We start from the raw sequence: 25,537 nt of genomic DNA, 5'->3' as shown, positions 1-25,537 counted from the left end.
ACCAGAATACTATCAAATTCAAGATATAATGAAACTATTGCATACAATGCAGTATATACACCATAAGATCTCTGCCATTATAGTTTGTTTTAGAATAGTTCCTAACTGTTATGTGTTTAGCTGGATTTTGAAAGTGACAGGTTTGTGATCTGACCTCACCAGTGTGGACATGACATGGGGATGGGGATGTGTGCAACATTCTTCCATGTTGGTGTGTGCCAAGTCCAAGTTGTTAGGTCCTCTGGATGGAGAGAACGCTGTCTTGTTCAGGGTATTCATTTTGATAAAGTCTGGGAAATGTTCCGCCTGTGAGTTAGAGGCAGTGTATGTTTCCCAGTCTATAGATGATAGTTAAAGCTTACCATGAGTAGGGTATTTGGTTGGATGGTGAGCTCCTCGTCTAGGTCCAGATAAAAATTGTGAGCTTCCTAGGCCATAAGATGGTGGCCTGTAGCTAGCTAAGATATCATAAGGGACATTGTCTATGGTGAATTGGATATGGATGAACTCCAGGACATCATCCTGTTTAAGTAACCTGGCGTTGTTTGTTGCTAACATAAATTGAGGCACTTCCACCTTTTGCCACTGTCTGTGCTGCTGTTGGTCTAAATGTGGAATGCACTGTCATGTTCCCTCTCTCGGCCAGTAATCAAGGAGCCTGAATCCTCACCACTGACACTGGAGAGGGGTGTTCAGTTGAAACAAAAATAGATACACACAGTATTTCCAGATGCAGCTCTCTGCATCAAGCACAATTTCCCTTAAGAACATACAGAGAACACACTCAGTCTGGGGGATGGCATTCCTATTCTCTCTCCAGATCCCCCATAACACTCCCCACTGGCACAGCTGTAGAGTTGATTCCTAAGCCAACTTTTCAAGCCAAGTCCTCTAACACCATCTCTGTGAAACCAGTGCTATGCGTCCCTGCTCCAAGTAGCTGACACACAGTCTTTTCAAAATGCACTCACTCGAGGCACTCCTTAAAATGGAGAACATCAATATCTGTGCAGTGACTGAGACCTGGTTCAAGGCTCCAGAGAGCACCCCTGCACTACCAGGCTATAACTCATACCACACTTTTCAGCCATTTAACCTGGACCGGAACACCAAAGGTGGAGGTGTGTCCATATTCATTAAGGATATCCACACCTCCAGGCTAGTTGCTCAGCATAATGCAGCCGAGGTTATCCAACTGCAACTAACTCTGGGCAAAACTGCAATCCAAATTGTAACTTGCTACAGATCACCCACCATGCCCCAGGATTCCCACTCTTCTTTTCTTGATGTACTGGAAAATATTAGGGCTCAACCAAATACCCTAATAATGGGCGATTTTTACTACCCCACCATTAACTGGGAAAACTACTCATGTACCAACTCCTTCGCTCAACGCTTTCTGGAATTCATAAACTCCAGTGCCCTGGATCAACTTATCCACTCCTCCACCAGGGGCAACAATATCCTAGATCTAGTCATTACCAATATGAGTGACCGGTGTTCCACACCTGAAGTCAACGCCTCATTGGTCCGATCCGACCATAAGCTAATTACCCTAGATATCCACATCCTGCCTCCACCCCCCATTAAGGAAACCATGGTAAAAAAATTCTCCAAAGTCATCTTCATGCTTCTTAAGACAGAAGTGGTGAACTTCATGACACCCATGCAGATGGACAATACAATTACGACTACTGAAGCCTACACAATTGCACTTTATAAGCACTTACATGAGTGCATGGAGCATGCTATCCCAAATAGAACCAAGACGCTATCCTCCAAAAAAAGGAAGCCAATCTGGTGGTCCCCTGCCATAAACAAACTGTACAACAGAAGGAAGAAACTCTTGCAAAAGAGAGTTAAATCCCATGAGTGGAGGAGCTCCCTGGTCAGCCTCAATAAGAAGCTGCGATCCCTGATAAAATCCTCCGAAGCTAGTTATGAAAACAAAATCACCACTGATTCTAAAGACAACCACAAAGCATTCTATAGCTATGTCAAGAATCTCAATGGCAACACTCAGATCTGCTCTGAGTTACAGCACAATGGCACTAAATATACAGACCCAACTGATATTGATAAACATCCTGGCAGATAGGTTCAATGCTAACTTTACCCCCCTCTCACCCCCTAAAGAGCCCATCTCTATACCGGAAGAATGCAAAGTTCCTGTAATCACGGCTGCACAGGTAAAAACCACACTCTCCAAAGCCAAGAACACAGCATCCATGGGACCAGACAACATCTCAGGCTGCATTCTACATGAACTACAGAATGAACTGGCACCCCACCTAAGTACCATGTTAAATCATAGCCTCACCTCAGGCTTTGTGTCTGCTGAATGGTGCACAGCAACGGTTATCCCACTCCATAAGGGGGGAGCCACCGTGGACCCTGAGAACTACTGCCCCATTGGCCTGATGAGCCTGGTCTGCCAGGCCATGGAACGTATCATCATGGAACTTATAAACAAAGACATTGGTAATCTCCAAACTCTGGATCCCACCCAGTTCAGGTCTGTAAAAGGCAGATCATGTCTCCTAAACCTGATAGACTTCTTTGATGCAGTCACCAAAGCCATAGACAAGGGTAAGGTGGTTCTCACAGCCTATCTAGATCTTGCCAAGGCTTTCGACACCATCCCCCACTCTGGAATTATAGATAAACTTGCTAAACTAGGTATAAATCCCTATGTCACAAGATGGGTTGCCAACTGGCTCACTGAAAGAACCTACACTGTGAAAGTAGCAGACTCCAAATCTGACTTCAGACCAGTGACAAGTGGAGTACCACAGGGTTCAGTCCTGGGTCCTCTCCTGTTTGGTATCTACTTCTCTGAAGTAAAGGCTAACACAGAAGGTCTTTGGCTAATGAAGTTCGCAGATGACTGCAAACTAGGAGCCATAATCAAAACTCCTAACGATGTGGACATCCTACAAAAGGGCCTCACTGAGACAGATGCCTGGTGTCAAAGCCATGGCCTCAAGCTCAATGCCAAAAAGTGCATTGCCATCCCCTTTGGTAAAAACTCTGTACCCATGAACTACAACATAGGCAGTAGTATACTTAACACTGAAAGTGTGATAAGAGACCTTGGGACACAGGTGGACAGTAGTCTCTCCTTTGATAATCACATCGCCACAGTAGTCAGAAAATCCTTCTATGTGGCACACCTCATCACAAAAGGTTTCCCATCCAGAAAAAAGAGGTCATTGTTCCCCTCTACTCATCACTCATTAGACTCATTATAGAGTACAAAGTCCCTTTTGGTATGTACCTCACAAGACATCTACAACAACTGGAAAGGCCGCAGAAATACCTCACAAAGAGGATTACCGGCCTCAAACAGATGCCCTATGCAGACCGTCTCAAAAAACTCCAGCTTTACTCCATCGCATATCGCCTATTCAGAGGTGATCTCTGCCTAACATACAAAGCTATGTTAAACCCAGAGCTGTTGGACATGCTCCACTTAAAGAAATCCCAATCCCTCCGAGCTACATGCTCTAGGGACCTAAACCTTATCACCACATTAAACAGAACATGCTGGAGGGATAGATTCTTGTCCCAGAAACTTTCCATACTTTGGAATAAACTTCTTATCTATATCAAACAAAGCTTCTCATTAGCACTCTTCAAGAAAAATCTTGATGACTGGATGGGAAATAGGAAATTCACCCCAGAGATCACGCTGTGGCTCTGCTCGACAGTGGCACAGGAAAATAATTTTCTTGGGTGGCAAAAGCCAGGGTACCATTTTGGCTGGGCTTGTATAGGCCCCAGGGCTGATAGCCTAGTACGTACCTATGAACACACACACACACACACACACACACACACACACACACACACACACACACACACACACACACACACACACACACACACACACACCTGACGCAGATTTACTGGCTATTCCCCTCTACCCAGACTATATGGTAGTTACTGCCACCAGACACTCCAAAGCCAGCTACTCTAAGGCTCTTAAAAAGGTGCCCAATTATACTGAGAGAAATTAATATTAATATAAATGGTTGTGTTTTGACCAATGCAGTAAGGCTTTCAGGAGTGGCCACAGAGTCACCAAATAGATCTCATGACTCTCAAAGGTTAAAATATTCTCTACAGATGCAGTAATTACTGTTTTTTTTTTCTTCTTGATAATCCATAATAAACTCTTCAATACCCATCTCATCCTCTCTGCTTTTAATACCTTGGTGTGATCTTCTGTACTATATCCATCTTTTATGAAATAAGTAGGACATGCTGGAGGGACAGATTCATAACCCAGAGGCTCCCTTCACTCTGGAATAAAATCCCAGTCCAGGTTAGGCAGAGTCCCTCATTGACTCTATTCAAGAGGAATCTTGATGAGTGGATGGGAGATCGTAGGTTTACCCCGGGTATCACTTCTGTGTCACTGTTAGACAGAGGCACAGTATACTAACCTCGAAAAAGGGCATAGCAAAATAAATTTAAAATGGGTGGCGAAAGCCAAACACGTTCTGGCTAGGCTTATAAATGCCCTAGGGCAGATAGCCTAGTACATTCCTTCTTTCAACTTTGGGAATTACCTAGTTTATTTACATCATACAAAATATTGATGATTTCTTTATGCAACTTTCTTCTTCTGTATTTGACTGTAACATATTTTGAAGCTACTTGGTACTAGGCTAATGGCCCTGGGTCTTTACAAGCCTAGCCCATAGAAGTGCCCTGGCATTGTGCCGCCTATTGTTAGTTCTTTGTGCCTCTATCAAGTACAGACACTGGAGTGATCCCTGGGGTGAATTTTCTATTTCCCATCCACTCATCAAGATTTCTCTTAAAGAGGGCCAGTGAGGTGCTCTGCTTGACATGTATGGGTAGTCTATTCCATGTCATGGGCAGTCTCTGGGTTATGAACCTGTCCCTCCAGCATGTTCTGTTGATTGTAGTAATGAGATTGAGGTCTCTGGGGTGTATGGTGTGGAAAGATTGGGATTTCTTTAGATGTAGTGTTTCTAACAGGTATGGGTCAAACATGGCTTTGTAAGTCAAGCAGAGATCACCTCTTAGTAGACGATATGAGACAGAGAATAGATGGATTTTTTTGAGTCTGTCCATATAGGACTTGTGTTTAAGCCATAGGATCCTCTTTATGAGGTAGTTTTGTGGCCTCTCCAGCTGTTGCAGGTGTCTAGTGAGGTACATGCCAAATGGGGCATTATACTCGATGAGTGGCCTAATGAGGGAAGAGTAGAGAGAGAAGATGACCTTTTTCTTCCTGGATACAAAACTCTTGGTAATGAGATGTGCTACATAGAATGACTTTCTGACCACAGTGACAATGTGGTGGTTGAAGGTGAGATTGCTGTCATCCTGTGTCCCCAGATATCTTATAACACCTTCACTGTTCAGTGGGCTCCCATCAATGTGGTAATTAGTGGGAACTGACTTTTTCCCAAATGGGATGACGATGCATTTTTTGGCATTAAGGTTAAGGCCATGGTTTTGACACCAGTCTTTGGTCCCAGTAAGGCCTTTCTCAAGGATGTCTGTATCACTTGGGGAGTTAATAATAGCTCCCAGCTTGCAGTCATCTGTGAATTTGGTCAGCCAGGGTCCCTCCGTGTTGGCCTGGACTTCTGAGAAGTAGATGCCAAACAGGAGAGGACCCAGGACTGATCCCTGTGGGACTCCACTCGTGACTGGTCTGCAGTCTGACTTGGAGTCTGCTACTTTCACACTGTATGTTCTATCTGTGAGCCAATTTGCAACCCACCTAATGACATAGGCATTGATGCCTAGTTTTGTGAGTTTATCAATAATTCCTGAGTGAGGAATGGTATCAAAGGCCTTGCCCATATTGAGGTAGGCTGTATGAACTGCCTTACCTTCATCCACTGCTCTAGTGACTGACTCAAAGAAGTCGACCAGGTTGACAAGGCATGATCTACCTTTCACAAAACCAGATTGCATGGCATCTAGAGTTTGGAGATTCCCTATATCCTTGGTTATTAGGTCCATGATGATGCACTCCATAGCCTTACATATCAGACTCGTCAGGCTAATGGGGCAATAATTTCCAAGATCTGTAGTCACTCCTCCTTTATGGAGCAGTGCACCATTCAGTAGGGACAAAGCCTGAGGTGAGGCTGTGAGTGAAAAGAGCACATAGATGTGGTGCCAGTTCACTTTGTAATTCATATAGAACACAGCCGGGGATATTGTCAGGTCCCATGGAAGTGTATTCTTGGCCTTAGACAATGCAGCTTTAATCTGTGCTGCAGTAATGCAGGGTGCCTGGCATTCTTCCGGTATTGAGATTGGTCCTTTGATGAGGGGGGAGAGGAGTAAAGTTGGTACTGAATCTGTCAGCTAGTATGTTGGCAATATCTGTTGGCTCAGTATAGGAGGTACCATTGTGCAGTAACTCAGAGCAAATCTGGGTATTGTCATGGAGATTCTTGATATAACTAAAGAAGGCTTTGTGGTTGTTTTTAGTGTCTGCTGCAATTATGCCTTCATAGCTGGCTTTGGAGGTTTTGATGAGGGATCTCAACTTTTTTCTGAGGCTAATAAAGGAATTTTTCCAGTCTTGGGACTTCATCTTTTTCTGCAACAGTTTCTTCCTTCTGTTGTAGAGTTTATTAATGGCAGGGGACCACCAGACTGGCTTCCTTTTTTTTGGAGGAGAGCGTCTTGGTTCTGTTGGGTATAGCTAGTTCCATGCATTTATGGCAGTCATGCACCTATTTTCCCTTGGCATGGGTACCGTGAAGTTAGCCACCTCTGTTTTTAAGAGTTCAAAGTCAGCTTTGGAGAAGTTTTTCATGGTGGATACCTTTATGGGGGGTGTAGGTGAGATGTGGATTTCCATGGTGATTAGTTTGTGGTCAGATCTAACCAGGGAGGAACTGACTATTGGTGTAGAGCAATGGTTACCCATGTTAGTAATAACCAGGTCAAGGATGTTGCTTTCTCTGGTGGGGGTAAGAATGAGCTGTTCCAGGGCATTGGAACTGATGAATTCCAGGAAGCATTGGGCCAGTGCATTGGTGCTTATAGGTTCATAGGTTCATAGGTAGGTACTAGGCTATTGGCCCAAGAACCTACGTAAGCCTAGCCAGCAAGGTACCATAGCTTACACCACCCAAGAAAGTTATTTTCCTGTGCCACTGTCTAGCAGAGACACAGAAGTGATCCCCGGGGTGTATTTCCTATTTCCCTTCCACTCATCAAGATTTTTCTTGAAGAGTGCTAATGAAGAACTTTGATTGACATAGATGGGTAGCTTGTTCCAGAGTATAGGAAGTCTCTGGGACAGGAATCTATCCCTCCAGTGTGTCCTGTTTATTGTGGTGATAAGGTTTAGGTCCCTAGAGCATGTAGCTTGGAGGGATTGAGATTTCTTTAGGTGTAGCATGGCCAACAGCTCTGGGTTTGACATAGCTTTATATGTTAAGCAGAGATCACCTTGGAGTAGGCGATATGCTACGGAGTAAAGCTGGAGTTTTTTGAGGCGGTCAGTGTAGGGCATTTGTTTGAGGCCAGTAATCCTCTTTGTGAGGTACTTCTGTGGCCTTTCCAGCTGCTGCAGATGTCTTGTGAGGTACATTCCAAAAGGGGCATTGTACTCTATAATGAGTTATTTTCCCAGTTGATGGAGGGGTAGTTGAAGTCTCCTAGTATGAGAGTGTTGGGTTGGATCTTGAGAGATTCCAGGGTGCTTAGAAACATGGAGTGAGAGTCTATGGACATGGTTGGGGACCTATAGTGGGCTAAGACTTGGATCGCAGTCTTACCCAATGTTAGTTGTACTTGAAGTATCGCAGATGCCTTATGCTGGGCTGCTAGTATGGAGGTGTGCATATCCTTTATGAATATGAAGACACCACCACCTTTGGAGCTTTGGTCCATGTTTTGGGGCCAAAAGGTGTGGAATGAGTTATAGCCTGGTAGTGCAGAGGTGCTTTCTGCTGCTTTAAACCAGGTCTCCTTTACAGCACAAAGGTTGATGTTCTCCATTTTTGAGGAGTGCTTCGAGCGACTGCATCTTGAGATTTAGACTTCTAGCATTGAGCAGCATGACCCTCAGATTGCATTTATTTATAGCTGTTATGGTGGTAATTTGGTCTTTGGAACTCCACCTAAAAAAGGCACTAAAGGGGTGCGAAGAGCCTTAGCCAGTACCCGGAAATCCAGGGGTAACAGATGCAGGCTATCTCTGGCAAAGTATCGAGGTCTATCAATCATGTCATCCCAAGCAGACAGATACTGTTTTAACTGTATTTTTCATTGCTTGATTGTGTTTCATTACTGTAGTTGCATTTTTACTGAATTACTTAACTGTAAACTGCTTTTTCATACTGAAAATTGTATTTTCTGTTTGTGAGTGCTCTATCTGTGCTTTTCTGTGCATTTATGTGAGGTTTCTGTGTTCTAGTCAGGTAGCCTAGTCTGGATAGAAGATTCAATCTCATCTACTATTAAAACATAATTTTAGTGATAGATTACAGAATGACATCACATATATCTGGTCATCCAATTCTACCCCTTTCCTAGCAACTGACCCAGAATGTCACACATATGTGTCAATAATACATACACATAGAGCTTTGCTAAGATCTGTTGCAGCTTCTTGAAGTCATAAAACAATTTCAAACATCCACCCTTCAGATTAGCAATTAATTCACTGCTAAAGACAATACAGAAGGCTTCCTAGTACTTGTTTCCCCAGACATTTTGTTTCTGGCTGCAATCATAATTGTAAGATACTATCTTTATGGCTTAAATTAAGTAATTGCATTTCACATTGTTTTTCAAAGTTAGCAGGAGCTGAGCTTAACCTCATCTCTTCCAGTATCTTCTGTTAACATATATGCATTTTCACATTTGCAACAGTACAGTCTGATATAAATGTATATTTCTTTTCTGTTCAGCAGGACACACTGTTGGCACATCTTTAACACAAGCAGCTTTACAAATACATTTTTCAACACAAGCATTTGTACAAATCAGTTTGATATACAAATGACATATAGTTTTTTACAAGATTCCAGCTAACTGTGCTGGCATGTGTTACACATCCACTGCCCTACTTCTCCTGGCATAGCTGGCAATACCTCACATCATCGCAGGTATTGTAGCCTTCCACTGCCGGAGTACTTTCTGTGACTTTAAACCAATTCTTGGTAACAGCACAAATGTCTATGTTCTTCCAAGTGTGGAGAGCTTGAAGGGTGTGGAATATCTTAAGGCTCCTGGCACTGAGCAGCAACACCTTAAGGTTGTTCTAATTGTTTTCACTATGTTGGTAGTTTGTCATTTTGGAATTGCCTAAAAAGGTTCTAAGGGGGTGGATAAAGTTTTAACCAGGATTTGAAAGCCCATGGGGGACAGGTGCAAGCCATCCTTGGCAAAGCAACATGTTCTTTTAACTATGTCCTCCCAAGTTGATAAATATTGGATACCCCTGGAGTGACAGCAGAAACTAAGCCAGTTATAAAAATCAGTAATTTCCTGTTTATATTGTGGCATCATCCTTGGAGGAGATAGAACGCTGCTCAATGCAAGACATGTACCTGTCTGTTACACATATTTAGAGTGATCTAAAATGTCTCTTTTCATTTAGACCAGTGCAGTATGTTTCAGATCATTTACATCCACATGGAAAATAATGGAATCAAATTGGTGCCTGTAATACAATGACTTGAGTGCATGAATGATATTGCAGACCCTAGTTCCAGACTGGTAACTTACCATTACTTTATCCTTGTGCAGCCTTGTATGAGGGACATCTGTTTGTCATACAGTGGAATTCCCTATGATAGGAGTACTAGGTAAAGTGCTTGCTTGCCGTATGGACTTTGTTCCTGGGGGATCATTGGGTTTATACTTATGTGTGGTGCTTGGTGTTGCATTTGGTGTGAGCTTAAGGGATTGCTGGGGATAGGTGTTGACGTTTTGACATCTTTGGAGGTTTTTGGGTAGGCTCAGCATAAGAAGATCTATGTGTGTGTGCTAAGTGGTATGTGTGAGGGGTGTAGTGTATATGTTTACAGCAACTTTATTTGCAACAAAGATTTCTGTCTCCATGGAAGTTGTGTCTATACAGCTCTCACTTACTGTGCTTGTTTCTTTCAGGATTAAAACGTTGTCTGAGTACATGAGACAATTGCTACATTGTCTTCGGATGCCCATATTTACCATACTGGCCACAGAGACCTTTGAAAATTGCATATCCAAGTTTTTGGACCTGTATTAGGATTGGGCTATTGTAGTTTAGGGACTCATTTTTTCATGGGTCTCAATGGTGGTGTCTAGGGTTAAGGCTAGGTGTTTGGTGATATGATCTGGAATTAATGCTGTTCATTGTGATAATTAACTGCCCTAGGCTTAATTCAGTGCAAAACTTCAGTATATTACAAGTAAGTTCATAGATACTAGTTCTATAGGTTGATATTACTGTCTGTTTGGCTTGGTGAGAATTTCCTGAACTCTAATTCCTGAACTCTCTGATCAATAAATAACTACACTTAGAGCTCCCCTGAAGTGTTTCCCAACCCAAACCAGGCAAACACCTTCTATCACCTGACAGATGAACTGGCCCTTTTAATATAAAAACACCATAAAATGGAGCCCTCAAGTGAAATGCAACAACATAAACAACTAATAAGAAAAACACCCACGACACTGCCAAAAGATACACCAGACATTTATTACATCAAAGACATACTGAGTGGTTTCACCCATCATTCCATGGGCTTCTTCAGACTTCTGAAGAAGCCCATGGAATGATGGGGGAAACCGCTCAGTATATCTTTGATGCAATAAACAGCTGGTATACCTTTTGGCAGTGTTGTGGATTTTTTCTTATTAGTTGATGATTTTGGCTGTGCAACAACAAAAACAACTATTTCCCTGGCTAGATCGCCTCTCTGCAAGGCAATTTACAATACATCAAGCAGCAACACTGATGATTTTTCACAGGAAAATATGGCTTAAATGCTGTGAAAATGCAGTAATAAATTAGTGTTCACTTAAATGGGTAAGTGCAGTATTTCAAGTAAAAACAACATATCTCTGACTGGATGGCGCTGTAAAACAGTGAAAGCACTTCTCATTCACAGGCGAGGAAACCAAGCTTTGCTGAGCACTGAGGTAATGAGCCAAAAGAGATGGGAGGAATCAAACTGTTTACCATGAGCAGTGCACATATCTCATTAGTGTTTTTAGCTTTAGTGCTCTACACTAACTCACCATAAAATAATTTTCATGTATAGATACACATTCTATCTTCAGTGCCACTTCACTCGCTTGTTTAAAATATTTACTATAAAAAATATTACTCAAAACCAACTCCATGGAACACTCAGTTATTTTTGATTCAAATGTTGAAAGCTTTTTAAATACCACTGTTGCTTCCCTAGGTTAATCTAAACCCATTTAGTGAGGAATAAGAAACTGTGTGTTGTTTTTTATATGTAAATTATATAAAATGCATTGCACTGGGGCTTTTCTCCCTGGGCCTCTGCTGAAAATGAGCTAGGACTCAGGCAGACTATTCTAGCCAACAAATGGAACAAACAAAGTTTACTTTAAATAAATGAATGAATGAATGAATGAATGAATGAATGAATGAACGAATAAATAAATAAATAAAAATTCTTAATATCACTAGTGACAAAGTGAGATTCCTCATCCATCTAGGTCCCCTAATATGTTTCAGAAGATAAAATTAATTCTTTAAAATATGGTCAATAATATTGTCCCTATATTTAAACTTCCCATCAATGTACTTAGCCAAGGGTTCCTTCTTGCACTCAACGGCCAACATTACTGGATATAAAGGAGAGGACAAGTTGGAATGCACCTTAGGTATGCCAAAAATCAGTGGTATAACTGGTTTCTTTCCACCTTAAGAAAGTTAATAAGAAAAGGTGAAATTAAATTGTTTAAAAGAAATTTATCCTGGTACAAGTCAATGTTTTTGTAGACAATGTGAGTCTCATTCCTTGATACTAGACTATATAGTCTTGTGTCACTCAGTGATGCTAACATTCTGGCCCCATGGAACAAGGTTTTCACTGTAGACATGCCCCACCCTTGCCATGCTTCCTAAGTCTGACTGTCTTTTTGTGGTCAACACATGCAACAAAGCCTTATCTTGTGGTGTCATGTTGTAAAATTGTCAGACTTTTTGACAATATTCTCCTTATATCAGCTTCACATAACCTTTCAAACAAATTGACCACAACATGTACTAACAGTTTCTTTGAAGATTCATATCACCCTGAGCATTGAGGCTGTAACCTTTAAAGTACAATCCCATATTTCATTTCCTTATAAACAATTTTAATTCAAATTTTCTGTCAGGAAGTCCAGGAAGTGGGAATAAAAGTAAAATTGTGGTGGACTTCTGTCACCTCTAAATAAATGTAATTAGATACTTTAAAATTGTAACTCTCTAAAATTAGTACAGTACCTGGATCATGTCCAAGAGATGTTTCTAGATGAATCTTGATCACCTGCAACCCCTCACCCTGAGACCCAATAAGTGAAAATATCTGTTGTTCTGTCTACTGTTTCACAATTCTGAATCCCTTTTGATTCCAGTGATCTCACTTCTGTTGGTCAACCTCTTTGACTGATATGGACCATGAGTCTTTAAAGGGCTCTCTTCGCCTGTGTATTTTGGTCAGTCTCTTGCATATTACCTGCTAATTCAGTATGCTTGTCTTTAAGATTACTCATGATATTCCCTAGGACAGTATCTTGTGGTACACATTACTAGATTATAGCCTCTATACTCCCTTCTTACCATTTTATCTTTTCTCAACTTTAAAATGTTACCGTGTCTGGTTTTGTAAAAATATCTTGGTAACTGTCTCAATGTGATTCAAACAGCAAATCTCCAGTTATCCAACCGCAAAGAGTGGAGATCTCATTTCACATCTTGGCCATTTATTGACTATTGTCCTTAATTTTTATGTATTCAAGTCACCGTTTGTCAAAGAACTCAAACAATTCACCATGCAGCAGTAAACACTGCACTATACCATTGGGACATTTCTTTAGATGCCGTCCTTTAAGGGCATGCCTTTTCCATATACTTTCTTAAAAATAGTTAGTGAGCTGTCAAAATTTAAATTTAAAAAGCCTTTTTCCTAATATTTTGATTTGTGTAGCCAACCTAACCCCTGCATTTTAATTCTCAGTGCTATCTTGGCTAAACATAGTGTCCATCCAATTCTTCCAAGAGAGTAAGTTCTCAGCAGTTTACCTTTAAAATGTTGAAAAACATATGTTTGAGTGTTCACTTACCTGAACCAAAATGCCAAAAACAACACCTTGCGCACACCCACATGTGCGAATCGGTCACTTTAAGAAAGTTGATAGTCAGTAATGTTGACTTTCTCTGAAACTATCAGCATTTCCGGATTTCTCTTACAAATGTTTTGCAGGGGGCAAGCCTCCCTGCAGCCCCATGTGGGAGGCTGCACCCCCACACCCCTGCTACTTATATATACAAACTCCGAGATCACACTACAGTGAGAGAAACGGTACATTTCCCAATCACCAGTATAGCGCAATATCCACACAAAATGCAGAATTCACAACAGCAAATGCTACTGCGCATTTTTTTTTGCTAAAACGTAACTCTGAAAAGGTACTTTCACACGTGTGTGTCACACAGGTAACTGATAACATTTTAAAGGTAAACTGTTCTCAACTGGTATGTAAACAGAGTGAGTATTTAAAGAACTAAGTCCTTGATATAAATCATTCTCCCTCACATCCACCAAATGGATCATGCAGATCATAAGGTTTAGGGGTTGAATTTTAAACTGCATTCCTAAACTGTATTTTTGTTTTGAATTGTATGCAATGTCACAGGATTTTTTTGTCACATGATTCTAACAGTTATTTAAATACTGAAGTGCTACAGTGTTTTAGCTCTGAAGAACTTGATCATTTATTAAGAACTTTTGTTACAAGTTCAAGTGATTTGCTCTGAGCCTAATTATTTAGGTTTTTCATGAAAAAGATGACAGAATTTGGTTTAGGTTTTTACAGCCTTGCTTCTAGGATTCTTTTCCAGTTGGATGTTTCCTCTACTCCGATAACAAATATTAAACTCCTAGGACAACACTTGGTAAAACGTCTTCTTTCTAAATTGACTTTTTTGTCATAATGACATGGGCATCAGGACCAAAGCAATCCATTTTACCTTACGGTTCTTTAATAACACCAGAACATATTTTATTTGTGACAAAGTCACATACTACTGAACTGTAGGGCGAATGCCAATATTTCTTATTGTCAATGTTTCTGTCAGCAGTATAATGTCTCCTGATGACAATGTTTTGATGCAAGTTTCAAACATAGGTCTCCTGATTTTATCAGTCTGCTTAACCTTCTTTTAACATCACAGTATTTTTTGTTGTCACATTTTTCTTTCTGTCAATCAAACATCAGAACTTCTGTGACCAAGTGGCCCACTTGTTCTCACTTCACCCAGGGTAAGAGCCAACTGAGGTGGTCCATCATTTAGGCATCCATTAGAGGTTTTCTTATTTTAACCCTAGCCCCGCACTGGATGCCTATTTGTATGCTACAGAGTTTTATATGAAATGGGCATCAACAAAGGTGGCTCACTCACTTCTGCAAAGGATATAACTTCTCAAGACTACCCTGTCCCTCTAGATTCCAGTGCACCTGCATGGTGTCTTGCTTCTCCTGGGGACTCTATCATGAGACCATGTGCCCCAGGCATGTGACTCATGGGTCTATATTAGCATGTCGACAGGGCAGAATAGTGAATGCCCTTATGTCGACACATACTAAACGAAATGCCTAAATCTGGAATGGCCAGAACAGCGATTTTTTTCCCAGGGGAAAAAAATCGCTGGGCCGTTGTTGGGAATTTGCCATTTCTTCCACTGTAGTGCGATCTCGGACTTGGTATATTTAAGTCGGGGGCTCATGGAGTGTGTGTGTGTGTGGGGGGGGTGAAGCTCCCTACTTTATTTTGTCTGTCAGTTTGTTTTCTTGTTGATGGCCCAGCGTTTTTTTTCCCTGGGAAAAAAAAAATTACTGTTCTGGCCAATTGAGATTTAGGCATTATGTTTAATATGTGTCAGCGTAAGGGCATTCGCTGCTCTGCCCTGTTGACATGCTAATATAGACCTGTGACTCACATCTCCTCTCCCAAAAGAAAGGTGAGTCAGTGATGCTGCATCACTCTTCCCCTCCCCCTGCCAGCTCCAACAAGTACCCAAGCTACTGACTGAAGTCAGGTGACCTGGGTGGTAGTCAGAGATTCACTCCTGTATGCTAACAGAGTTGGCAGTTTTTAACTTTGCATTTCCAGAGGCAGACTCAGTGTCGCTATTTCTTTTACTTGCTGGGTCTTTGTCTATTTGGATTTTGTAACTTTGTAATCCTTGTATCTCTTCATCTACTGTTGTTTGAAATATTGTGATAGTCTTTTTTCATTAAAAATCTCAGACTCATTTTTTCCACAGAACATATGTTTCTCTTTTTTGTTTAGACCTTATTTTGTATATCATGCTTTTTTAAAGAACTGTATATCAATGCATACTCAGACTTTCAAATGTGCTATATACTAGTGTGAAACATGTTTACAGCTTGTGCATTACAGGCTTATTGGCATGATTGCATTATAAAATGCTTCTCTTCTGTGTTGTGCTGCATTCAAGAGCCAGTAGACTGAAAAAAAATATTTTTTTTTCAATATGTTGTTTCCCTCTGTGTCTGCTAACCAAGCTCCCCCCAGTCAGACTTGAGCCAGTTTATTTCTTCCAACTGGGTATCCCCAGCACAGCGGTGAGGGCTGTCCAAAGGGGCCACCATTCATTCAGCCATGGGGGAGGCTTGTTCCTTTTCTGGCTTTCCAACAGTGAGGGCATATATATTTTAGACCCTAACCCCTGTGTTTTGTAGTGAATGTATGACCTGTGTCAGCACACAGGCCACTATACCTTTACCTGAGTGAGCACATAATCCCATATAAGTTAGTTGGCCTTAGGCATAGGACAACTAGGTGGCCACCTAGGGTGCTACTTTAGCAGGGGTGCTTTTCCAGTATTTAATTGGTGTAGGTAGACCAGGATGAGGGCATCAGGTGGTGTGTGTGGTGGGGTGCCATGGAGCCCTTTTGCCTAGGGCACCAGTTGACCTAAGGCCACTCTTGCAGGCTATTGCATACAGAGCTTGGTGGCTAAATACCTGCCCTTGGGCAGTCCCTGCTACATCTTCAGTGGTTTATGGTACTGGATACCCCTAATCTGTACCCTCCCCCAAGACAGACACACCCATCCTTCCTACACCAGGTAGTAAATACCCCAGTAGATACACTGGGCATAGAAGGTTGTAGTCAGATCTTTATCCTACTATGCCAACAAAGTTGATATAATTTTCTTTTTTTTGCAGCTACTTTTCATACCTAGCATTGTACCTAGTTAAAAAGAGGTTTGAGCATATTGTTATGGAGATTTCTATGTTTTGCTTGGATCAGTCCAGCAGTGTCATATTTCATTTATATCTTCATTAACAAAGACAAATGTGTAGTTGGAATGCAAGGAAAGCTAAAGTAAATGTATCTATAGAATCGCTGCACATTGTAATCTCTGCACTAAAATATACATTTAAATCTACATGTATTTCACAAATCCAACTCATTTTCACATTGAAGGAATACTAAAGCATTATATTGCAGGGTAACCACAAAAGAAAAAGGCAAAGGTAGACCAGATCTTTGAGGGGATTGTTGCGTGTATCATCATTACTGCTGATTGTGAATAATTGAAAATTGACCTTCCTTGTTTATGGGCTGCATGTTCAAATAAATTGAAGAAATGGAGCCAAGGAAACTGAAACTAGCATTCCCTGCTTTCAGTGGACTAATAAAATAGGCTCCATCTGAATTCCTGTCAGTGAAGATCACATGGAACGAAACAGAGTAAGGACTTTTGAACCTCATAGACCGATAGATAGATTAGTAGATATGCTCCGTGCAATCAAAGTAGACACCGAATGCTGTAGCTAGGCTTACAGTTTAGTTCTTGAAATGTCTTAGGATGCATAATGAGTATATAGGCTCCCTGTTGAAATGTTGGCACTCTAACTGCAGAGTGTACAAACACCAAAAAAAAAAAAAAAAAAAGACCTAAACCACAGAGAGGAGCAAATCTCGAAAATCACAGTTCTCCTTAAAACTGCTTTTTGCTAGGGGGACAAAGCCCCTTCTGCACTCATCCTATATGAGGTGGCAGGCCCCCCACAACCCCAAATGTTTATATACCAACTCCCTGATTGCCATACCTTGGAGAAAAGCAAATATTTCAAGAAATGTCAACTTGGACTTAGTATACTTAAGTCCGATCTTTCAGCCATCCAGTATCCACCTTTAAGGATTCACTTTAGTGGGTCCCTACATTTCAAATGGTTACCAAGTATATATTATTGTTTGGATGATGTGTGACTCAAAAACATCTTTGTAATCCTTTTGCAACTTTGTATACATTTCAGCAAAGTTTGCCTCATAGCTATATCTTGCTTGGCTCCAGTAAGACAAACTTGCCTTGAACTCTGATACCAGATCTGACTTGAAAAACAGTTCCACAACACCTGTAAAACGACTTTTTACAACATGCTAGGAAACTCCTGTTTTGTGCTTTTAGCAATTTTGCATCTGAAACCATTTCATCTTGTTCCCTTGATGAGTGATGGTGCTTCTGCTGTTCTTTCTGGCTGAACTACTGTTACCGTCATAGCAATGATTTGCTTTTACTGGCCTGCATGCTTTGGTGGTATCTTTTAATCTTGTGTTTGTGGATGCTGTCACTTTGTTGTGCTGAGCTGTGACATAACAAATTTGTCTTGAACTCTTGTTACTGGATTTGACTTGAAAAACAGTGCCACAACATGAGGGAAGTAACCTTTTGACTCGGTCACTTATTTTAATACATTCGACTGTGCTAATGCTGATCCTGGTTAGTGCTGTACTAATTTTGCATCCAAATTTGATAAAGCCGTCTCTCTCCGTAGTAAGAAAAGGGGCCACTGTTACTGCTTTCGGCCCATGTTACTACTGATTACATAAGCTTAATTTTTACTGGCACGTGTGGTCTTGTGTTCTCCTTTATATTTGTGTAAGTCACTGCTTTATTGATCTAAGCTGTGACAAGACAAAGTTTCCTTGAACTCCTCTATTAGATTTAACTTGAAAACCATTCCCACAACATCTGGCTTATTTTATTCATTAGTGTTATACTGCTGATTTTAAAACTCTTATGCTGTTGGTGATTTTGCATCCGATACTGGTTCTCCCCTCTGCGAGAGAAATGGGGCTACTACTGCTGATTCTTGCCTGAGTATTGGTTACACAGCAGTGTTAATTTTAATTGGTCTATGGGCTCCTGTTGTCTGATTTAAATGTATTATGTATGCAGACTCTGACACTTTAATGTGTTGGGCTGCAGCACAACAAACTTGCCTTGAGCTCTTGTGTAAAGTGACACACTTGTGGTTTTGTGTAAGATACAACACAATACCCTAATGCAATTGACCATAGCAAACAGTCTAGTATAATGAATATATCAATAATGGGTCTACTTTGATTTACCAAAAACTCATTTCACTGAATTTCAATTCACCCTCAAAAAATCGCTGAAAGCTCAAATCACTGAAAACTCATTTCACTGAATCACATTTCACTGAATGTAAGTACTGTTGGGCAAATAAAACATATATGCCCTTTTCCCCAGTGTAGTGCGATCCTGGAGTTAGTATATATAGTTAGCATTGCGGGTGTGTGGGGGGCCCAGCCCCACTGTAGCCCCCCACCTACTTAGCTTTTATATTTATGAATCTCATTTCACTGAAAGTTAACAATATAAAACCAAAAGTAGATGGGGGGGCTATGCCCCCCAACTATATATATTAACTCTAGGATTGCACTACAGTGGGGAAAAGAGCATAGACATTTTATTTGCCCAACAGTACTTACATTCAGTGAAATGTGATTCAGTGAAATGAGTTTTCAGTGATTTGAACTTTCAGCAATTTGGTGTGAGTGTTTTAAAATTCAGTGAAATGAGTTTTCAGTGAATCAAAGTAGACCCATCAATAACATATATTTGAAGTTTAGATTTCATATCCTTCAGAATTTGCATGCTAATATAAATCCTATTATTCTAGCAACTTTCTAAATTTATAAGAGCAATATTTAAAATCTGTCCCTATTTTTTTACCTTTGTCTCTCGATTATTTTAGGCTTTGTCCAGCTTTCTTGTGCTAAGAGGTTAAGAGGAATGGGAATAGTAAAACCCTGAAAGATAAAAACTCTCTCATCAAACTAAACAGAGATCTAAGAGGGCTAATTAAGTCCAAGAAAGCCAATTTTAAGGTAAATATAGTTTCCCAGGCCAAGGACAACCATAAGGCCTTATTTAGTTCTGTTAGGAGCCTCAAAGGCAGCACATAACAGTGTGCCAAACTGGTTGTAAATGGGGCCATGTTCATGGAGCCAGGAGATATAGCAAATCTACTTGCCAAGAAACTCAGCCCTAGCTTTACACCCCACTCACTGCAATCCACCTCCCAGGAAATACTATGGGTCATAACTCTTCCAACTATCAACAAGGACGAGGTTATAGCTATGCTTTCTAAGGCCAAGAACACAGCTTCAATGGGCCCCAATAATATCCCACAATGCCTCTTGAATAGCCTGAAATATGACCTATCAAGGGTCTATATTATATAAATGAAAGCTCTTTAGTGTGAATACATGTTCCTCGACACATAAGGTGCAGAGTCTAATAGGTTCATAGGTGTGTACTAGGCTAATGGCCCTGAAGCCTTTACAAACCTAGCCCATAGGATTACCCTGACATTGTGCCACTCAACCTTAGTTCCTAGTGCCTCTGTTGAGTAGAGCCACTGGAGTGATCCCCGGGGTGAATTTTCTATTTCCCATCCACTCATCAAGGTTTCTTTTGAAGAGGGCCAGTTAGATGCTCTGTTTGACATGTATGGGAAGTCTATTCCATAGCAAGGGCAATCTGTGGGTTATGAACCTGTCCATCCAGCACGTTCTGTTAATTGTGGTAATGAAGTTGCGGTCACTGGAGTGTGTGGTGTGGAGGGATTGGGATTTCTTTAGATGTAGCATTTCTAACAGAGCTGGGTCAGACATGGCTTTGTATGTCAAGCAGAGATTGCCTCTAAGTAGGCAATATGAGACAGAGAATAGTTGGAGTTTTTTGAGTCTGTCCATATAGGACAAGTGTTTAAGGCCTAGGATCCTCTTTGTGAGGTACTTTTGTGGCCTCTCCAGTTGTTGCAGGTGTCTAGTGAGGTACATGTTAAATGGGGCATTGTACTCGATGATTGGCCTAATGAGGGAAGAGTAGAGGGAGACAATGACCTCTTTCTTCCTGGATGCAAAACCCTTAGTAATGAGATGTGCCACATAGAAGGACTTTCTGACCACAGTGGCAATGTGGTGGTCAAAAGAGAGGCTGCTGTCAACATGTGTTCCAAGATCTCTTGTAACACCTTCAGTGTTCAGTGGACTACCATTGATGTGGTAATTCATGGGAACCGGGTTTTTCTTAAAGGGTATGGCAACACATTTTTTGGCATTTAGTTTAAGGCCATGGTTCTGACAACAGTCGTTGGTCTCAGTGAGGCCTTTCTGTAGGATGTCAACATCACTTGGGGAGTTAATAATAGCTTCCATCTTGCAATCGTCTGTGAACTTTGTCAGCAATAATAGCGAAACAAATATATGTTGAGATTCAAAACATCGGAAAGTTTTGTTTGGCCAATCGTGCTGATCCTGGTGTGCTGACAGTAAGTTAAGAAACACCTCACTCCTGAACTGCAATTGACCTCCTGATGTGCTTTAAGAGAAACAGTCCTTTTCTAGTAATACAGAAATAAAGTATGTTAATCTATCCAATACTATTAGTTCTACTACATATGAAATAATAAATATTAATACCCAATATTACACAGGGAGAATGCCATACACACAACTTACTTGCAATTAGCATTGCTTTTAAACATTTCCTGCATGCAAATTCTATTAATAGGTTCATAGGTTCATAGATAGGTATTAGGTTATTGGCCCTGGGGCCTATATAAGCCTAGCCAAAAAGGTTCCCTGGCTTTCACCGCCCAAGAAAATTATTTTCCTGTGCCCCTGTCAAGCAGTGCTGCAGAAGTGATCCCCGGGGTGAATTTTCTATTTCCCATCCAGTCGTCAAGGTTTTTCTTAAAGGGCCAATGAGGAGCTTTGCTTGACATGAATGGGTAGTTTGTTCCAGAGTATGGATAGTCTCTGGGACAGTAATCTATCCCTCCAGCATGTTCTGTTTATTGTGGTGACAAGGTTTAGGTCCCTGGAGCATGTGGTTTGGAGAGATTGGGATTTCTTTAAGTGTAGCATGTCCAACAGCTCTGGGTTTGATATAGCTTTGTATGTTAGGCAGAGATCGCCTCTGAGTAGGCGATATGTGATGAAGTAGATCTGGAGTTTTTTAGGCAGTCTGCATATGGCATTTGTTTGAGGCCGGTAATCCTTTTAGTGAGGTATTTCTGTGGCCTTTCCAATTGTTGCAGGTGCCTTGTGAGATACATGCCAAACAGGGCATTGTACTCTATAATGAATCTGATGAGGGATGAGTAGAGAGGAACAATTACCTCCTTTTTTCTAGAGGAGAACCCTTTTGTGATGAGGTGTGCCACATAAAAGGATTTCCTGACTACTGTGTCGATGTAGTTATTAAAGGGGAGACTGCTGTCAACCTGTGTCCCAAGGTCTCTTATCACACTTTCAGTGTTTAGTGAGCTGCCACCTATGTGGTAGTTCATGTGTACTGAGTTTTTCCCAAAGGAGATGACAATGCACTTCTTGGCATTGAGCTTGAGGCCATGACTTTGACACCAAGCATTAATTAATAATAATCGCGGTTATTTTTTATTTGTATAAGGTGCTCATTTAATTTTTAAATACATAATTTGTAGAATGTTGTGTGCAAAGTACGATATTATTATTTAATTTTACTTTAATTTTTTACATACATTAAGCTATAACCTACACATAGACTTTTTGATATGCCTATGTCAGACGTTAGTATGATTGTGTTTGGGCCAACTATGACATTTCAAATTTGTTTATTTCGATGTATACGTAGTTCGACATTTCCATAGTTTGCTCTTTATGTGTCAAGGAACATGTATTCATTCTAAAGAGCTTTTGTTTATATAATATAGACCCACCTATCAAGGCCATTGGAGTCACTATTTAACTATAGCCTCCAAACAGATTTTGTGCTATACAGATGGAGGACTGAAATAGTCATTGCACAAGGGTGGACCATCAACAAATCGCAGGAACTACAGATCCATTAGTCTGACTCATCTCATATACAAAGCCATGGAAAGAATTATCATGGAAATTATTAACAATGGCATAGGAAACCTTCAAACTCTGGATCCCACCGCATTTGGTTTTGTCAAAGACAGACAATGCCTGCTAACCTGGTGGACTTATTTGAAAAGGTCACTAAGGCAATGGACAAGAGCAAAATGGTGCAAACTGCCTACCTTGACCTGGCTAAGGCATATGATGCAATATCCCTCTCAGACATAGAAAACAAATTCATGGAATTAGGCATAAACCCTTATATAACATGCTGGATAGCCAGCAGGCTCACAGATAGTACCCAGGAAGTTAAGATTGGAGAGGCTACTTCTAAAAAGAGGCCAGTCATTAATAGAGTTCCTCAGGGCTCTGTTCCAAGTTCTCTTTGCTTGGCATCTACTTCTTAGAAATCAAGGCCAACATAAGGGGTCTTTGACAGACTAAGTTTGTCGATGATCACAAACTAGGAATAGTCATGGAATGCCTGCAAGATACTAACATCTTACAGGAATATCTAATTGAAACAAATGACTGGTGTCAAAGCTATGGCTTAAAACTCAATGCCAAGAAATCCATATTAGTACTTTTTGGGAAGTTGGCTACTCTGGGAGACTACCTGATCGATAAAACACCCTTATGAGTAGGCCCAGTTGTCAGGGATTTGGGACCACATAGGTAGTACCCTGGCCTTTGACCAACATGTGTCTGTATTGCTGAACTTATAAGTAAGAGTATAACATGTCAGTTCAGGGGGGTCAAAGTGCCACTTAATTCATACCTCATCCGACTCATCATTAAGTATAGTGTCCCCACTGGTATACACCTGACCAGGCACATACAACAAATGGAATGTCCACAGAGATTCTTCACAAAATGAAAACAGGGTGTAATCACTGTGTCATATACTGACTGCCTCAAAGCCCTTTCTCTATACTCTATTTTCTACAGACTGCTGAGAGGTGATTTATACCAGGTATACAAGGCATCTTTGGATCCCACTCTGATGTAGCTTTTGCATATTTGCAGAATGAGCAACATCTGAACTATGAGGTCTAAGGACCTAAACTTTGCTTGTAACATAAATAGGACATGTAGGTAGGACATGTAGAAGGGACAGGAATGTATCTTAGGGAATTCTCCTTCCCTGGAATAAATTTCCCATCCATGTGAAGCAGAGCCTTCCCCTAACCCTATTCAAGTTTAATCTGGACCAGTGGATGGGAAATTGAAAATTCACCTCAGCTCTGGCACCTATGTCTCTGATGAACAGAGTCAGCCATTAAATCATGCACCAGCTAACCCACACCCTTTAGAATAAATAGTCTCTAAGGCACAATAGCTCATGGGATACATATAGGTTGGAAAGCTAGGCTTATAAAGGCTCTAGTGCTTGTTAGTCTGGTATATACCCATAAACCTATAAAACTGATAGTTGATAGTTACGGCTAGAAGGTCCAATTTGGAATCAATGTCTGAGTTCATTGATATTGCATTGAATGGACCTGTGTTCAGAAGTCTGTCATTTGCAAGGGATTCTTTTCATGTTAAAGATAAAATTAATTAGTTGTGCATTAGTATCAGTGACTTGCTTGTTACTTTGGATGTCAAATCACTTTATATGGTTATACCTCAAGATATGGGTGTTGAGTGAGTATGTGACATCCTATTGTGTGATGACATGACGCATATTCTGTCAGTGAAATTAGGTTCAGTAGTGAACATTTAGACACTATTCTTAGATAAAATTATTTCCTTTTTAAAGGCACACGTTATCAACAAGTCAGAGGAACAGTGATGGCAGCCAGCATGGCTCCAAGTTTTGTGAATCTGGTTATGTCTCTGGGATAAAATGATGCAAGAAGTTACATTTTAGTAAAGTGAAATTTTACAATAGATTTATTGATAATATTTTTTTGATAGGGTTAGGAATCATGTTCAAGTTGGATATATTTTTACAAGGTCTCAGTTTACAGCTGAATTTTTGGAATTTTCTAGTAATTTCGGCTCCTGTACCATCATTTTTTTAGGCATGATGGTCCACAAAAAGAACAATTAGTTTGAAACTAGTATTAGCTACAAGAATGTAACATGTAATTATTTGCCTCATTATAAGAGTATGCATTGACTAAATAAAAAATTGTGTTATTAAAAGTAAGTACAATACGTTAAGCAAAAATATCACTTATGCCGGCATTGTTTAGAAGTATCTTGGGGTTAATATAAGTGCTTTACTTAATGAAAATAAAGGGAGTATGGGGGAAAGTAACTAATATATGCTTGGAATGTAATGCTGCTATGTTTTTGGCATAAGGTTTGGATAGTCCTTCTATAAAAATTATAATACATGACAAGTGGGAATTTCTGAAGGGGATTAGTGAACTTTTTCAAATGGTGGGGAATTCACCCAAATCTATGAACAAAAAGGGATGCAACATTAAAATATTTAGAAACAGATACAGGGAATGTACACAACAATGACAACAGAAGGGGAACCTTCAAATGCCCAAATTGGAGGTATATCAGTGATGTCCCATTAGGAGAGTGTGCTAAACCCTGTGGTCTGTTCATGTGTACATCTGAACTGGAGGTTTAAAAGGCAGCCTATTACATATGTGACTATTTTTATATTGGAAAATCAAGTAGGAAGCATGTTCCATGGAATTAAAAACTGCATTGCATAAGTATTGAATTTGTGTTCCAAGATTAAAACATTTTTATTTAGTGTGATTGATTTTGCAAACACAAATGTTAGGAGTGCTAATAGGAATAATTATCCAGAATTTTAGAGTACACGTACCTAATTATTTTGGATGTAAGTACTAAACTTGGTTTGAATTAACCATTTAACTTCAAATGTTACTTGAGGAAGTTAAGCGTCATCAAATACTAATATCATGTGACACACATCACATGATTTCTATCACATAGCCATTACACTATGTAAAGTGGCCAGCATTGTTTGGTTAAGTGATGAAGGTGTAGTCCTGGGTGACATTTAGAAGATGAAAGCACTTATTACTTTTTACCAGTGTTTTTATTTTTATTTATTTATTTAGTTTTTAATTAACAGTGATTTTTTATCAACATTTTGCTGTA

Source organism: Protopterus annectens, chromosome 6.part0 (assembly GCF_019279795.1).
Source record: "Protopterus annectens isolate FY-2018-M chromosome 6.part0, PAN1.0, whole genome shotgun sequence".
NCBI lineage: Eukaryota > Metazoa > Chordata > Ceratodontiformes > Protopteridae > Protopterus > Protopterus annectens.
This window is presented reverse-complemented; position numbering follows the sequence as displayed.